The sequence below is a fragment of the Polypterus senegalus genome, chromosome 15 (assembly GCF_016835505.1).
Source record: "Polypterus senegalus isolate Bchr_013 chromosome 15, ASM1683550v1, whole genome shotgun sequence".
In the NCBI taxonomy this organism is placed as follows: domain Eukaryota; kingdom Metazoa; phylum Chordata; class Cladistia; order Polypteriformes; family Polypteridae; genus Polypterus; species Polypterus senegalus.
The window spans coordinates 103,523,611-103,541,579 of record NC_053168.1 but is presented as its reverse complement, the minus strand read 5'-3'; the positions used below and the strand labels follow the sequence as shown (position 1 = coordinate 103,541,579).

General features: G+C 38.4%; 1 protein-coding gene across 1 annotated transcript in view; it reads right to left on the bottom strand.

Moving 5' to 3' along the window:
• Window positions 1-7,450: 7,450 nt before the first annotated feature.
• The window catches only part of tsnare1 (T-SNARE Domain Containing 1), a 935,796-nt gene continuing 925,277 nt past the window's right edge, over window positions 7,451-17,969 (bottom strand). The window contains exon 12 of the mRNA XM_039737258.1: window positions 7,451-10,062. The gene's annotated coding sequence lies outside the window, so the exon portion shown is untranslated. The remainder of the gene's footprint in view (window positions 10,063-17,969) is intronic.

Here is a 17,969-nt window from a genome sequence, read left to right as displayed (position 1 = left end):
CAGCCTATTAAAAACAGAAGTTGCTGGAGGTTTATTACTTCCCCAACACACTAGATGGCAGCAGCCCAGGAGGTTGGTGCACAGTAAGAAGCCAGCAGGGCATGCCAGGATATGTAGTCCGGCAGAACAACCCTGCTGGGGTCACTGGTTGCCACGAGAGGGTGCTGTAGGAAGACAAGCTCCCTATTATGGACTTCCATGCGACCCAGAAGTACTGTCATTGGGCAGTTGCCCTGGCACCGGAAGTACTCCTGGGCCTGTGATAAAAGAGATCACACTCCCTTATTCAAGCGTGTCAGAGCTGGGAGGTAGTGGAGCAATGCTTGAGTAGATGAGGGTGGTGTGGTAGAGAGAAAAAGAGAGATATAGTAAGAAAAATCTGTATTTGCTTGTGTCACATTTGGAGGGAGTTAAAATAAAAAAAATCTTTTGATTATTTGAACCTGGGACTGGACAAGAGTCTTTGTGTTAGGGTTTGGGGCTCACAGACGCCCTGGGTTTATCACAATTTATATACAAACCCTCAGTCTGTCCTTATAAGCCATGAGACTTTCGTTGATTCTGACATTATGGTTCAGAATGTAAATGTTCTGAAATTTTACTACAATGGCCTGATCTCCCAAATTTTCTTCAATTTGAATGTTGGATGGGTATTCTCATCAATGTCTTCATTGTTGGTAAAGTGAAGATATTTCGTAATTAGTGAAAGCCTGCACTCAGATTTCTCCAAAGAACGGCAGCACTGACAACACTTTTACAGACTGAATGACTGTTGATTCTAACACTTATGCAAGATGAATCTGTACAGTTGCCCAAGTGACACACTTTGTGCATGGTTTTTGCAGCCTGATTAACGCTCGGATCTAATGCTAAAGAGGCTAATTCAAGTTTCCAAATTTCCCAAAGTCATTAATAACACTGATCCTTCAGAATTTTGTTGTTGAATATTTCCACAGAGAAGCACAAAAATAGAGAGCAGACCTAAAAAATATAACACTATATATATAACAGCGCTTTTGTGTCTCTTTTCCACGCGCTGCTCTTTCTTCTTCGCTTAGCCATTCACGTGCCATCTACAACATATCACATTTTTAAGAGCTGGGAAAGCATGAAGTGTGTCTGCCAAAAGCATTCCAACAACTGCAAGGTTAGATGTCCGTGAACTTGTTTTAAATTGTTTGTAAGTAGGGTGAGATGTGCAAAAGTCACCGTCTCACAGGTCTTGCTTCTTAAGGTTGTAATGTCTAGTCTCGCATGACATCAAAGTGTCTCTCCGAGATGATCACACCTCGACCCAAGATTTTTTTTATATATCACTAGTCAGTTGAGGACTTCATTGTCTGACCCCTATAATAGGTCCCAAACTCATCAGGCAGAGCTTCCAAGTCCTCATCTATGTCCCCTATTTTGGCTTTCCAGCTGGGATTTTTGTGCCTCTGCGTTGAGGTTCCCAGCCATCCACAGTGTCCATCTTTGATGGTCTCCAGATTGAAAAAGAGGATATTGAACATCTGGATTGGCTTTTAAATAAAATACACAAATGTTCACAAGAAGAAAATTATGAAACCTCTGATTCAGCACAAAATAAGGCAAGTGCCATTATTTTTAAAGATTTATTAAGGTTATTCCAAATGATAACGAAAAACAGAAGGCAAGGCAAAAAGGAGCTGAAATTAGGTTTTACCTAAAAAGGCAAAATCTAAGGCAAGCAAATCCAAAGACTTATTCATACCTTATTCATGAGCCAGTGGTCATAACCAGAAAATACAAATGAGTAAAATAAATAATTAATAATAAAAAAAAAACATAGCAAGAGTGGAGAACAACACACAAACTCTAGTATTATGCTGAATCTGTTGAATATTGGAAAGCTTCAGCTTAAGTACTGCTGGGATCTCCTTAGATTTTACATACAGGAAGCAGGGCAGATCACAAACAAAATAATAAAATCATAAAACTGCCAAAATACAAAGAGTAGAAAAACAAAATATCATTAAGAACACAATACACTAAATTATATTTAAATAATAAGACAAAAAATAAATACAGTAAACATGAAATAAAGCAATACAGAGCAACAAGCCTGACCGTACCAAACCACTTTTCAATGAAATAGTGAACAACACATTTAAATGTTAGGCTTTTGACAAATGGAATGCAGCAATTAAAAATGAAAGGATGTAAAGAGTATGTAGAGGTGTTGTCCTAAAACAGATAAAAGTTGGAATACCTAAAGCACTACTAACATTAACACTAGAATCCCTAAAGCCTATGAAAAAACTTGTAATCTCCGGCCACCTTAAATTCCTTTGCACCTCTCTGTTAGCATTTTTTGTTTTGCAAATGTGTCATTCAGCACAAGCAGCCTGCTATCCCATTCCCCACCAACACAGTTTTAGTCGTACACAAAGTTCTCTCAGCTCAAGTCAGTTTATCTGGGTGTGAGGTGCCTTGAGTTGTACAGGGTAAATAATACATCATCATTGTATATTCAGACCTAACATTTTTAATTCCTACGTTTAATATTTGACATTTACTGAGATTAAATTTCATCTCCCAGAAATCTGCTGAAGCCTGTATGCTGTCCAAGTCATTCTATAATGATTTAACGGATTCCAAATTATCTGCCAATCCACCTATTTAGGTAACAGTTGCAAACTTAACCAGCTTGTTGTTTATAATTGTACTCAGATATATATATATATATATATATATATATATATATATATATATATATATATATATATATATATAGATAGATAGATAGATAGATATATATATGGAAGAGATATGGCCGGCCATTCATCCTGGCCAATACCCCCAATATATATATATATAGTGATACCTTGAGATACAAGTTTAATTCATTCCATGACCAAGCTCGTAAGTCAAAATGCTTGTATCTTAAATCAATTTTCCCCATTGAAATGAGATTAATTTGTGCCAGCCCCAAAAAAACCACCTCAATTTTTTGTTAAATGTTTTCAACATAAGAAAAATGAATTTATAATGAACAAATATTGTAAACAAACAAAATAAAACCTAATACATGAAAGAGAATCTAAAGAAATAAACAGATATTGACAAAGCCGATTCGCGTATTGTAATGTTTTTTCTTTCACTTCACTTTTACTTAACTTAATTTTCTTCTTCACTAGTTTTTTTCTTTTTTGCCACACTTTCATCACTTTCATTCGCAGGGTCTTTCAATAGAAACCTGTCCATAGAGCTTTGTTTAGTCTTACCCTTTAGAATGTTTCTGAAATGAGTTAGGCAAGTGTCATTAAATAGCGCCACTGCGTGATCAATTTCATTTCAATAAAGTCAAGCGTTAGGCAAGTGTCATTAAATAGCACTGCTGTATAATCAGTTTCTTTTCCATAAAGTCAAGCGTTAGGCAAGTGTCATGAAATAGATGGCTCATATTTTGAATTTTGACTCGTAACTCAAGACAAAAAATCGTCATAATGGCGGCTCGTATCTCAAAAAACTCATATGTTGGGGCACTCGTATCTCAAGGTACCACTGTATATATAATTTTTTTTAAAGCAGAATCCACAACACTGATCTCTTATGAACACAACTCTTAATGTCATCCGATTTTGATGGGGTTGCTTGCACCATAACCCTCTGCTTCCTGCATCTGAGCCTCATCTCCACTCAACTCCCACTTCTTGTAGTCTGATGTCCAGTCTCTCATATGAGACCTTATCAAATGCTTTCTGAAAATCAAGATAAATAATATCACATGCACCACTCTGATCAAATTCTTTTGTTGCTTCCCCATAGAATTCCAGCCTGTTAGTAAAACATGGCCTCCCCTTTTCTGAACCCATGCTGACTGTTCCCTAAAACTCCTGTTCTTGCCAAGTGCTGCTCAATCAATCTTCTTCTTAATAATTGTATCCATTCACTTGGTTGTGACACACATTAAGCTACTGGCCTATGATTACTTGAATCTGCCCAATCACCCTTTTTATATAATGGAATATTATTTTCTGTTTTACTGTCATGAGGGTACGATTATTGTAAAAAATTTGTAAAAGGTCTGTAGCCACCAAATTTAACTTTTTTCTTTTGATCAAAAAGAGATTACATTATTAAACAGAGTAATGCTTGAGTTCTGTATATTTTGTATTTCATTATTGAATTTTTACAATGTATTTCAATAAATTGTAAAGATGCATTTCAGACAAAAATAGTACTACTAATAAGAATTTAACAAACTGTAAAAACAAATATGAAACAGCAAAGATCCAAATTTGGATGCTGCCACCGCTGCTTCATGTTTTACTGTTCCCAAATGCTTTTCAGTTTCCACCAGAAAAGTGTCACTCGCCATCTACCTTTACCTCAGCTTCACCAAGCTTGCCAAGCTTAACAGTTTTCTTGGCTTAGGTGGAGAGGGCTTTCTCTACTTCAGGACATCTCCAATTTTTAGGCATTTATGAAAACCAACTTGAACAAAATAATTAAGCTAGTTGCCAGAATTCATTATGATTAGGTTTTGGTCATCTGGAAAATATCTTGTGGTTTTCACCTATATGCTCACACAAGAAATTCTATATTGTACCTGGTCTTCACCTGGCAAATCACCATGTCAACTATTTTGCCCTCAGCCATGAACTTACCAGGGTAACCACCATTTTGAAAAAGGCTAGTGATCTTCACTTAACGTGAATGCAGATAACAAAGGATTTTAAAAAAGAACTTCTGTCTAAAGAATAATGTGAATAATTCTCAGTTATTAGATTATATGAGTAATAACATTTGTATTGGGCAAAAGGTAGAATTTATCATTTATGAGGGTTGTCTGATGGAAAGTGAGCATACCTAGTGTGATGGATGGCCGGCAGCTCATCCCAGCTGACACATCCAAGACGCTAGATGACGTCTTCCCTGTAGCATGGAGGTGCCCCGGATTCTCGCAGGGCACCATGGGAGATGGATTTCGACTTCATAGCCCTGCTGGGTGCCGTGGATGCCATTGTGTGATGCTGCAGGGAGACACGGGGATTTTTATTTTCCCTGTAGCCTGGAAGTACTCCGAAGTCAAGGGGACGGAAGAACAGAAGTACTGCTGGAAGTGCTATTGATTCGTATGGACAGAAGGACAGGAGCACTTCCGAGTCAAGGACTATATAAAGAACTATGGGAGACCCAGCAAGATGAGCCGGAGTTAGGAGGCAGTTTGATGAAGAGGTGGATATTTATTGGATTTGTGATTATTGATTTATTGTTTTTTGGGGAGATTGTGGTGTCTACTGTGGCACAATTTCAGAAAAAAAATATATATATATATATTCCTGGTGCTTTTACTTGGTGTCGTGGACGTTTGTCTGCGAGGTTTGAGGAGTGATAGTGCCCTCTAGTGTCGCAGTGGCATAGTCGACAGGAAGGGGGAACTAGGAAGGTGCACAATGCAATTTTAGGATTTTTCAATGTAGACTTCCTGAATGTGAACATACTTCTCCCATCAGTGTTCCAACTTTTGGATGCCCTTAGAAAAAATATGAAACTTTCAAGTCACACCACTACACTAATAACAGCATCATCTGTGTCAAAATGTTGACCATGCAGGTGTTTCTTCACATCAGGAATGAGAAACCCATCATAAGTTGCCACATCTGGTGAATAACAAAGGTGAAGCAACAGTTCAAAGTTGCATTCTTGCAATGTTTCAACTGTCGTGTGCACTCAATGTGGCGGAGCATTGTCATAATGAAAGAGGACTCCAAGGGACAACTTCTTGGGCAGTTATTCAGCAATGAGAAACAGTTGCCAGGCTGAAAGCTGGCAGGAGCTGCAAAAAAGTCCTGGTCAACTTAATAAAAACATTTCATGTACCCGAAATCACTACTTCATAGGTACAGTGCATTGGGAAAGTATTCACAGCGCATCACTTTTTCCACATTTTGTTATGTTACAGCCTTATTCCAAAATGGATTAAATTCATTTTTTTCCTCAGAATTCTACACACAACACCCCATAATGACAACGTGAAAAAACTTTACTTGAGATTTTTGCAAATTTATTAAAAATAAAAAAATCGAGAAAGCACATATACATAAGTATTCACAGCTTTTGCCATAAAGTTCAAAATTGAGCTCAGGTGCATCCTGTTTCCCCTGATCATCCTTGAGATGTTTCTGCAGCTTAATTGGAGTCCACCTGTGGTAAATTCAGTTGATTGGACATGGTTTGGAAAGGCACACACCTGTCTATATAAGGTCCCACAGTTGACAGTTCATGTCAGAGCACAAACCAAGCAAGAAGTCAAAGGAATTGTCTGTGGACCTCCAAGACAGGATTGTCTAGAGGCACAAATCTGGGGAAGGTTACAGAAAAATTTCTGCTGCTTTTAAGGTCCCAATGAGCGCAGTGGCCTCCATCATTCGTAAGTGGAAGAAGTTCTAAACCACCAGGACTCTTCCTAGAGCTGGCCGGCCATCTAAACTGATTGATCGGGGGAGAAGGGCCTTAGTCAGGGAGGTGACCAAGAACCTGATGGTCACTCTGTCAGAGCTTCAGAGGTCCTCTGTGGAGAGAGGAGAACCTTCCAGAAGGACAACCATCTCTGCAGCAATCCACCAATCAGGCCTGTATGGTAGAGTGGCCAGACAGAAGCCACTCCTTAGTAAAAGGCACATGGCAGCCCGCCTGGAGTTTGCCAAAAGGCACCTGAAGGACTCTCAGACCATGAGAAACAAAATTCTCTGGTCTGATGAGACAAAGATTGAACTCTTTGGTGTGAATGCCAGGCATCACGTTTGGAGGAAACCAGGAAACCACTCATCACCAGGCCAATACAGTGAAGCATGGTGGTGGCAGCATCATGCTGTGGGGATGTTTTTCAGCGGCAGGAACTGGGAGACTAGTCAGGATAAAGGGAAAGATGACTGTAGCAATGTACAGAGACATCCTGGATGAAAACTTGCTCCAGAGCGCTCTTGACCTCAGACTGGGGCGACGGTTCATCTTTCAGCAGGACAACAACCCTAAGCACACAGCCAAGATATCAAAGGAGTGGCTTCAGGACAACTCTGTGAATGTCCTTGAGTGGCCCAGCCAGAGCCCAGACTTGAATCCGATTGAACATCTCTGGAGAGATCTTAAAATGGCTGTGCACCGACACTTCCCATCCAACCTGATGGAGCTTGAGAGGTGCTGCAAAGAGGAATGAGCGAAACTGGCCAAGGATAGGTGTGCCAAGCTTGTGGCATCATATACAAAAAGACTTGAGGCTGTAATTGCTGCCAAAGGTGCATCGACAAAGTATTGAGCAAAGGCTGTGAATACTTATGTACATGTGATTTCTCAGTTTTTTTATTTTAATAAATTTGCAAAAACCTCAAGTAAACTTTTTTCACGTTGTCATTATGGGGTGTTGTGTGTAGAATTCTGAGGAAAAAAATGAATTTAATCCATTTTGAAATAAGGCTGTAACATAACAAAATGTGGAAAAAGTGATGCGCTGTGAATACTTTCCGGATGTACTGTAGGCTCACTTGCCATCAAACACCCCTCATAACTATGCTGAAGCTTGATATTATGTGGAGACCAACGATCAAGTAATAGGTTATGAACTGTAAATACTGGAAAATCCCGAAGGGAGCCCTGAAAGTTTCCTGAATGGAATGGGGCCCTAGTATCTTGTGGTATGAGACACTAAAAAATGCTAGCCTGGCCACGGATGTAAATGAGTGGGTCAAATCAATTTAAGTAGAATAGGGCCATTTGTAAGGGAGCTGAAAATACTGCGGTAATGGGATGTGTTTCTTGGGAGTTGTGAGAAATTTTCTAGGGTAAATCTAAAAACACAAAAAGACCAAAAACTGATATAAAAATGTCTGCTCTATTCTGTCTAGGAAAAGCTGAGCACAGGGACTAGAAGAAAGCAAGTGCACATGGGAAGAAGAATGGCAAGAATTCTGGGAAGAATGATAGCACATTATGAGTCTTTCTGACTACACCCAAAGGAGGACAGACAGAGAGGCTATTTTTTTTCATGGTGACTCCATCTGTTACTGCTGTTCTACATTTGGGTGGAGGTTTATAAGTTTATACACTTTCATTAGTTTATACACTTGAGAAGGGCAAAATATTTAGCTGCTGTACTCATTTGTTCAGGATCCTGTGTGGATCTCTTTTATAATGTCTAACCTGAGAATAAACATAAGTAGTCAATTGGGAATGGAGCAAAAGATGAGAAATGTATACTTACCCAGATGGCTAATGTACTTGCAAAACAAAAAACACAGCAAATGGCATTTATCTACTGTGTGGTTTAAATAAGGAAGAAGCTTAGATGGCTCAAAGCAGTCCATTTTAATCTGATGGCATTTCAGACCCTTAAATACAACAAACCAAAACCACATGCGACTGACACCTCTTTGGTCATCACAAAATATTATCATCTTTAGGGTGCCATTTTCTGGTGTCTGAACTTGATCTTTTTCTGCAGAATTTCCTTGTATCTCTCCTTCCATTTTTTGATGACCTAAATTTATATAACAACCGACTTCCTTTCTGTAAAATTTTAAATAATTACAGCTATAACTGTATGAAATTCTTCAAAGCAAGTATCATCATGTAACCCACATAACCTTAACAACAATACCCACCCAACCTACACCACCATCCCTAATAACAACCTCCCACAGCATTCTGGACTCTACACACTGAGTTACTAGTTTATTAAAAATAACATTTCATTCCATACAATTAGCTCCACCTCCGTTGATGACATGACACAATATAAATAATTGACTTTAAAAGGCAAAACAGTGGAAGCACATGGTTGCATGGGTAGGGTTTTCTTAACCGACAATGCCTACAACCTATGACTATGAAATGATTAAGCAATATTTTCCTAATAGAGTGTTTTGTGGCTGGAAACTTTTGGCTGATGTTAGATTCTATCCATGCTCTAAAGAGTGGAAAGGATTGACAGATGAGGACAGTAAAACAGTAGCACACAGAGGGTCATGCAAGAACAAACAACTCACTCGTGATCTAGTAAAGATGGAGCACTGCCTGGTTTAAACAATTGTCAGGTAAGATGTCATTTGGCAAAAGGACTACTTCCTCTGGATAAGCTGGAAAAAATCAGTTTTAATTTGTAATAATTCGCTGATCCTGCCATGTGGGCTGACTGCAGGCTTAATAAAGTGGTGTGGTTGGGTGAGGAGGTTTTCTGCACTGTTGGTTATTCAGTACAGGTGGAGTAACATGTGAATGCTATATGTACTGGAAAAAAGCTGATGATCAGCCTAATTTTTTGATGCCCAGTAAAAAGCACCTCCAGTAGGATAATAGTCAAGAAACATATCCTGTAAAATAATATTTAATGTTTCAAAAGGAACGGTTACCCAGATACATGACAAGTAAATTACTAGGCATGAAAATCTTACAATACTGAAAACTGGAAAGCTGTGGCAAAAAATGTTTTCTTCAGAGATTTGCCACCACCCCATTAACAGAAATTTTAAAATGTAACCTTACTGGCCAACACACTGGAATAAGCTTATACAGAACCATGGCTGTGATAAATTCAGAGAGCTAAAGGAGGTGCTCATGAGTATTAGCTAGGAGGACCCAAGAAACTGGATAATCAAGGGAAGATAACATAAATAACCAGATCTAATGAAAGCCTTCCCACAAATTAAATACTCCTACCTGCAAAAGTCTTTGGCCTTTAGCATAAGTAGGCCAATTACAGCCTGTTCTAGAAAGTACATCTGTGCTCAGCTTAAGTACATAACTAAAGTTCACCTATTGTTCTGGACCCTCCTTTAAATGATGACTACTTTCCTTGAAGATCTCATCCTCTGCACCTCCAGATGCTAGCAAAGAATTTGCACATTCAGAAAATATGGCGGTCTCAGGGTGGGCTTTGAAAATTTACATAGCATAATTTTATTTACAGTAGTTTTGGTGCAGACATGGCTAAACCACAGTCCAGCAAGACAGCGATGAAAGGTAAGGAGGAAGCAGATGTCATCCTTCTGGAGGTAGAGATGGCAACAGGTCTGCTGATCCCAAGTCAAATCGTTTGTCAGTCTATAAAAAAAGCATAAAACATTAGAAAAATAATGACCATGTTCTCACTTGTCTCATTGCTTCTTCCTGTTGTTTCATTTTTGGTTATTTATTGAAAACACCTAAGAATGGAAGGACACAGAGGGCAGTAACAAAGCAACTCTAAGACCACAAGAAATGAAGAATACCAAGGTGATCTTCCACTGCAAGATGGCACAGTGTGTATGTGACACATATTTAGAACCTGGACTTTTGGGTATTTCACTTTGAAATTCAGAAACTTCAACATTATCATCATGTATACTGTACAATCAGATTCTTACTTGCATTTCTGTCACAAACTAGTAATAGCAGAAAAAAAAAAAAGACAATGAGTGCAACATTACAGAAATGCTCCCTCAAAAATGATATTTTATTTATATATTACTAACTCCATGTGGTTTGTAGTGATGGCCCAAAAATGTTTTATCTCACGTTTTCATGGAGAATGGGATTGAACTTTACTTTTGAACTGAAGACCTGCCTCTCCTCCTTATTTATTGGTCAATGGTCCTGTCTTCAGGTCAGATGTTCACTCCTGTGTAAACGTGTTTCTTCTATGTGCGCTGCTCTGATTTTCTGGAAGTATTTTTAAATGATATTTTAGCAAAAAGTACATGTGTTTTGCACATTATGGACATATGAAAAAATGAATTAATATGTGGATTACATGATACAAGTAATGTCAGAATTTTTTCAGGGACTTTGCTGTGTTGCAGGGTTGGTTTCCTTAAATGCTCATTTAATCAGAAACTTTATTATTAAAAAAATGTCCTTGCCTATCACTACAAACTACATGTTGTAACACATAAAAAATTCATAAAATACAGAAGAATAGAACAATTGTGACTAGAATAGGCCATTCAGCCCAACAAGCCTGTCAATCCTATTCCATTAGATTGTTCAAAATAACATAAGTCCGGATTTGAAGGTCCCTAAGGGTCCTACTCTCCACCATACTACTTGGTAATTTATTCAATATGTCTATTATTCTTTGACTGAAGAAAAACTTTCTAACATTTCTGTGAAATCCCCTATGTACAAGTTTCCAGCAATGTTTCCATGTTCATGCTGAAAGGTTTATCTTTAAGTACTAAATAGAATCCATTGAACTGATTACCTTCATAATTTTAAACACGTCCATCATGTCAAACCGTCATGTCTCCTAAACTATGTAAACTGAATAGGCTCAACAATCTCTCCTCATAGCTCATACTTCTTAGTCCCAGAATAGGCCATGTCACTCTCCTCTGGACTTTCTGTAGTGCTGCTATATCTTTTTTATAATATGGAGACTAAAACTGTACACAGTACTTCAGGTGAGACCACACTAGTATGTTTTATAACCTAAGCAAAACCTTCCTCAATTTGTACTCCACACATTGCGATATCTGTCCAAACATCACATTTCATATTCCTGATCGCTTCTGTACACTGTCTTGAAGTAGACAGTGATTGAGTCCAAAGTGACTCCAAGATCCTTCTTATATTGGGTACTTTAAAATTTCAGACATCCCATTGTGTATTCAAATGTATAATATCTACTTTCTATATCCTATGTTTACTTTCACCTAGTTAGGTATCATCTGAAAACTTAACCAAACTGCAACCAGCATAACGCAATAAATATATTACACCAAGTAAGCTCATACTGATGTCAGTGGAAAAAACAGTTGAGTTTCCTTATGACCTGAGAATAAAAACTGTTCCTAAATCTTCTAGTGTTAGTGATAATGCTCCTGTAGAATTTGGCAGAATATAGGAGGGGTCGAACAGTCACACAATAGTGTATCTGATCTCATTTAATAATACTCCTTAGAAGGAATACATTAAATTTTTGGCCACCAGAAATATTTAAAAAATATTAATAAATGGGACATTCAGTATTCAGCTGAATGAATAAAAATGAAATTTTTTGGCCAAATTTGTGATGCGGATTCCATTGCTCTTCTGACCTGGTTATGGATGATACTTTCAAATGCTGCCTCCTTTTCAACAGGGAATGAGTGATACGTTACATATCTCTTTGCAACATAGGGTTTAGATGACATCTTTAGAGGACTGGTCCAGTTTGTTAACAATGAGAATGAACAGTATTGACATACTGCAAGAAACCACCATTTATGAAAGCAAAAGCAAAAGAAAATGGACAAAGTAAGTGAGAAGGAGGTTTATACCAGGCCAAATTGAACTGGACACAAAGCAACATTATTGAAAAGGGTTCAGCTATATAAAGATCATGGACCCGTATGCCTTGGCAGCCAAGGAATGGACAAAGCATCTCAACAAGCAGAATTTTCTCATATTTTTGGTATTGTACTGTTTATTTATTAATTATTTTATTTTAAGCTCTGAGTTCTATTGCATTCACATCTATATATATATAATTCACTAAGGCAAGACAACCTTGAAAAGCACGCCGGAAGGGGCATGGATTCACTAAGCCGACAAGTGAGACACCTATGGCGCACACAGGAAGGAGCCACACCCACCAACTCCAAGACCATTGGATACAACGACAACTCGCAGGGCCACGCCCACCAACTCGGACACGACGACACAGAAAAAATTGCGTCATTTATGTTTGTCTGTCGTAGAGGCCACATGCAGTGCAGGTCAGGTTAATGTCATGTACCTCCGAGCTACGTTGACTGTTCATAGAAGCATGTTTCTCGCGGAGGTGAATCGCCATATGCAGCGTATGAAACGGTTTTGCGAGGGTATCCCATGGGATCCTTAAAACAATCCTTTAAAACTGAGGTTAAAGCACAATGAAGGAATCAGTCTTTAAAAACCAATAAGCCCTGGGCCTCTGTTTCATTACCGTCTCACCTGCTTCACCAATGCAGGCCCTGCAACAGTCGAGACGCTCTGTCAGCAGCTGACTTTCTCTGTGCCTGACCGGTTCACACAGAGGCAGCGCAAGAGAAAGCCGCGCCAGAGACAGACAGAGGCACACACACAGGCAACTGGTGGGCGGCTCTCCGTGAGTTTCTCTTGTGAGCGGACACATGACCAGGCGGTGTGTATGCTTCGAGAACGAGGCTGGATGCGGCTTGCGACCGGGCACATGAGCAGGCAGTGTGTATGCTTCGAGTGTGAGGGTGGATGCGACAGGACCATCTAGGAAAAATCATGTCGCGGATGTGATTTGCTGTATGCAGTGTGTAAAACAGTTTGTTTGTCGCAGATGTGAATCGCTGTATGCGGCGTGTAGAACAGTTTGCAAGGGGTGTCTCTGTGTCTTTCCAGAAGTGTTCAACCATCAATAAATAATTATGCGGCGTTTGTTATGCCGCGGGTTCACTATTGTGTTGTATTTTGCTCTCTCCAGAGTTCCATCTTTTCATTCACTTACTGTTGTATTCTCACATTAACCTGTTTTAGACAACCGTGTCTTTCCAGAACTGTTTACCATTCAATAAATAATTATAGATGAGATTGAGCGTGTGTCTAGGCGTGGGTAAGCCGTTGAACCCCATTCGGGCTGCAAACCGTGGAATTGCCACTAAGTGCGACTCATACGCTCCCATTGTTTTCGTCCCTACCCTTTGTACACACCCCCCTCCCACACGTTGACTGTTTATAGAGGCATGTTTGTCGCGGAGGTGAATCGCCATATGCAGCGTGTAAAACTGTTTGCGAGGGGTATCCCATGGGATCCTTAAAACATTCCTTTACAACTGAGGTTAAAACACAATGAAGTGAGCAGTCTTTAAAAAACGAGTTTTCAGTTACGACGCACGACATCGTGCAGCATAGCAAAGTGTTGTACACGCTACATACAGCAATTCGCATCTGCAACAAACATGCGTCTTCTTAGATGCTCCTGCACTTTGTACACACCCCTCTCCCACCTCGCTACGCCGCACGGACGATTGTGTGATGGTTTGTTCCGTGCATTGTTACAATGTTGCTTTTCTTGCTGATTTATTACATTACCGATTTTGCAAATGTAAAATTTTCTCCCTATGCTTAAAAATTATTAAAAAACCGGCCTGATTATGCGGCGTACATACGCCGCAGGTTGGCTCGTATAATATGAAAAGCACCTACGATGACTGTCATATCAGTGTGGCTGTATGTCTGTGAGTTTGTCTACGTGAACCATTTCAGCTGTCAGTTGACCAACGTTGTTGAAATTTGGTACACTTATTGGTCAAGAAAATTTGTCATGAAAGTTCAGTTTCTTTTGAGATATCTCAAATATTGTATACCACACCAAATTTCAAAAACTCTCGTTGAAAGAATCAGTAAATTTTCAAAGTCATCCATCTTAAAACACAGAAACATTCTGTGCAACTTCAATTACAGATTAGTTTAGAGTTTAAAATTTAGCTTGAGAGGGGTCACTTTAACTTCTGCACTTTTGTATTTTATTTGTCCAGAAGCCACTAGTGATGACAAAATGGATCTGTAATACATGCTAGTCAAACTCCGGGGTAAGCACACACACACACACACACAAGCTGCTTCTACAACAGCTCACTTCTTCTGTGGCTTGAAGGAAGTTAATCATGAAAGTAAAAAAAGTCAGTTATCTAGGAATGAATGTAAGATGAAAGGAATTATGTCAGTGTCATTCTGTAAACATGGTGAACAAATACATACTCAGCATTTGTAGTATGTTACACTAACAGCCTCACACCTGTATTATCTACATATTATATTCATTCAGTATTTCTCTGATACTATAATTTATCAGTATAGCCCAGGAACTGCTCTCAATTATGGTCAGAATTACCCAACTATGTTAAGCAGAGTTTAACTCCAACTTCAGATTTTAACTTCAACTAGCTCTTTCAAAATTGTTACTGTATGTTCTAAGAGATTTGAACTACAGTAAGTCATAGACCCTTAAAACTAACAACTATGAACAGAATATTAATCAAGGCCATTTTTACATCACTTGAATTGGAATTTGCTGTCTATGAAAGTAATTGAGCCACCAAAAGCCCATTGTAAGTGTGTATTTAATTTAGTACACTAACAAATGTAAAGGCATTCCATTATTGCTGTTATTTTTTAATTATGACTCATTGCTACAAAAATATTTAATGAACAAAAATGTGCTAATTGACTCTTTAAAGTAGCTACAATAATGTAAAATGCTCCAAATTTTAAATCAGTAAAGAAGTCCTCATATGCACCTGAATGTTTTGCCATGCTTACATGCTCTAACAGGTTAAAATAAAAAACTAATAATAATAAAAGGATTTTTCAGGAATTTGTAGTTTTATAATTACATTTATTTATAGATAATACAATTATAAATTAATAAACACATTTAATTGAATTTGACTTAGGCCTTATATATCTGGACAATAATAATTTCACAAAAATATTACTGACAAATAATATCCCGGAATCAGTAGTCAGCCTACTGTAATGTTTTACAGTTCTGATGTGAAGAAGTGCCACATGCATATATAAAACGGGTAATCTTAACAGGGAGTTTGCAAAACAATGTGCTAATTATATATTATTTTATAGTGAGCAATGAGATGACAAAAATAGGGTGTAAACTAACACACAAATATACGCACACATTAAAGCAAATACAATTAAGACGCAAAGAAACACCTAAAACAAGAAGAATAACATGAGGCTATTGGGGTTGGTGGCAGAACTGGCACTCCAGCCAATGTAAAAAACCTCACGTTCAGTGTGGTGTTGCACAGCTGCACTTGGATCCCAATCCGGTTGGTTCGTCATGTGGTGGGTGCGGCAACGTGCTCTGATCAGCACTTCCCATGTGTCTCCACTCACCTTCCCTGGTCTTTGTGAAGATTCTCAAAAGACCACTTCTGACATGCCTTACCAGTCTAGACTAGCCCTACCTTTCCTGAAAAAGCCGGTAGAATATTAATCCCCCAATCACATAAAACCACATTTATAAAAAGCCTGGGCAAAATCCAAATAAAAGAAACTGTTTGAAATGAAGCACCAAAATCCAAGTTTGAATCAGATACTATTCAAATAAAGAGTGGAAATGTGTGAAATTCATCAGAATAAATACATATGTTGACAAAAGAAATTGTGAAGATGGTACTAATGAGAAGAAAGAGAAAACCATTTGAATGCACCCTTTGAGGAAACTACTGACATTCGTTAGTTGCGGAAAAAAGCTGAAGTTAGACACTGTGCAAGTAGCCACCTCATCAACTTCTGTTCTATACTTAAATGAAGACGTAGTGCTGGATATTACTCTTTGGTACTGACAGTATTCAGATTTGTCCTTTGCAGGCAATGAAAAAGTTCAATACCAAATCAAAAGAATTTTTTTGAATAGTTAACTTTTGTAGTCTGTTGCTGTTATGTCTGCTAAAGAAGGAATAGGCCTTTCCAAACAGTTTCTAAAATGACAGCGGACAAATAATGTCCTAAGAGGACAGCTGAACATTTTTAAAAGATATTGAGAAAAAAAAAAAGGATCAGAACAACCACAGTAAAGAGAAAAGTCAAAAGGCCAAAGTAAAGTCATTATCAAAAAATCAAAAAGTACCAATGTAATATATCAAAAATGCTAGGAAACATCAAGGTCAAGAATAATAAGAGTCTAAAGCTGAAAATAATATCAAACAGCAAAATACTTGCAAGCAAAAAAGGGTTGAATTTATTCCAAAATCAGGATAAAATGTATGCAGAGCTGGCATATTTTATAGCCATGATGGCATGGTGCCATACTCTCCCTAATAGCTACTATAGTAATAAAATAAATCTAAATAAGGAAGTAAATTGAATATTTCTGAAAGAAAATGTTTAATTCTTTATAGTTGCCTTTTTGGACGATACATGGAAACAGTTGTTGAATAAACCCAGAAATCTTGTCTTCAAAGGGCAACACAGTCGAACAGTGCATTCCAGCTCTCAGTTGCAGGGTAGCGAAAGCTCCTGTACACATAACTAACTACACAGACTGCAAGGCAATGAGCAAATGAAACTCAGAGGACAGACATCATTCTAATTACAACACTTAATATGGGAGCACTACATCCTATAGAAGATGGAGGCATCCAGTCTGTCCTAAGACATCCAATGAAGTAAAGGCATTGGAGAGACTTCTTGACAGGATATGTTTTGCCCAAATAATTTAAAGTAATTTAGTTTGATTTAAAGATGCTGACCCTTTTCATGGCATTCCCGCTGATGTAGATGAGAGTTTGGTCTGCCTCTGCTTCCTGTGTTCTGTAATCAGCACCTTGGTTTTTGCTGACATTAAGAGAGATGCTGCTCTTGAACCACATGTCTCAGAATGCAAACTTATAGTCCTGTAGACAAACTCATTAATGGCGATAATGCCTGTGATGTTGGCCTCTTAGCACACTACCCTGTAGACTTCTTGGGTTGAGCATGAGTGTGAAGGAAGTTATGCAGCCCATCCACGCATAGTGGAGCCTGGAAATTTGGAAGAGTAACATGTAGTTGCCCAAGTGTGTAGAAAGCGGAGATATTTGTTGGTGAGCGTTGAATGTACAACAGTGTTACATGCTGAGCTGCAGTCTATATGCACAACAGATTTTCTTATCCAAATATGCCAGATATTATCAAGTGCAAAGGATATGGTAAACAATCTGGTAAACTGTTGTGATGAAATGTAAACAATCAGGAAGATTCAGCACCAGTCTCTTATATGGTGTAAGAATACTTATATGAATAAGTGTGTCAAGGAATCTGCTTTTTTGTTGCCCAGTTATTTTATTTTATTTTGTCTGTAATACTCCAAACGCAACATAATATATGGCTTGAATTTAAAACTGTCACTTTCACTCATCAAAGCTGAGAGGGCGGGCTCTAGCAAGTGCTGTTTTTTTGATTGGTGAATCATCCTTAGAGTAGATGAATGTGCTTTGCTTGACTTTCGGAATCCTATGGCTCAGCACATGCTC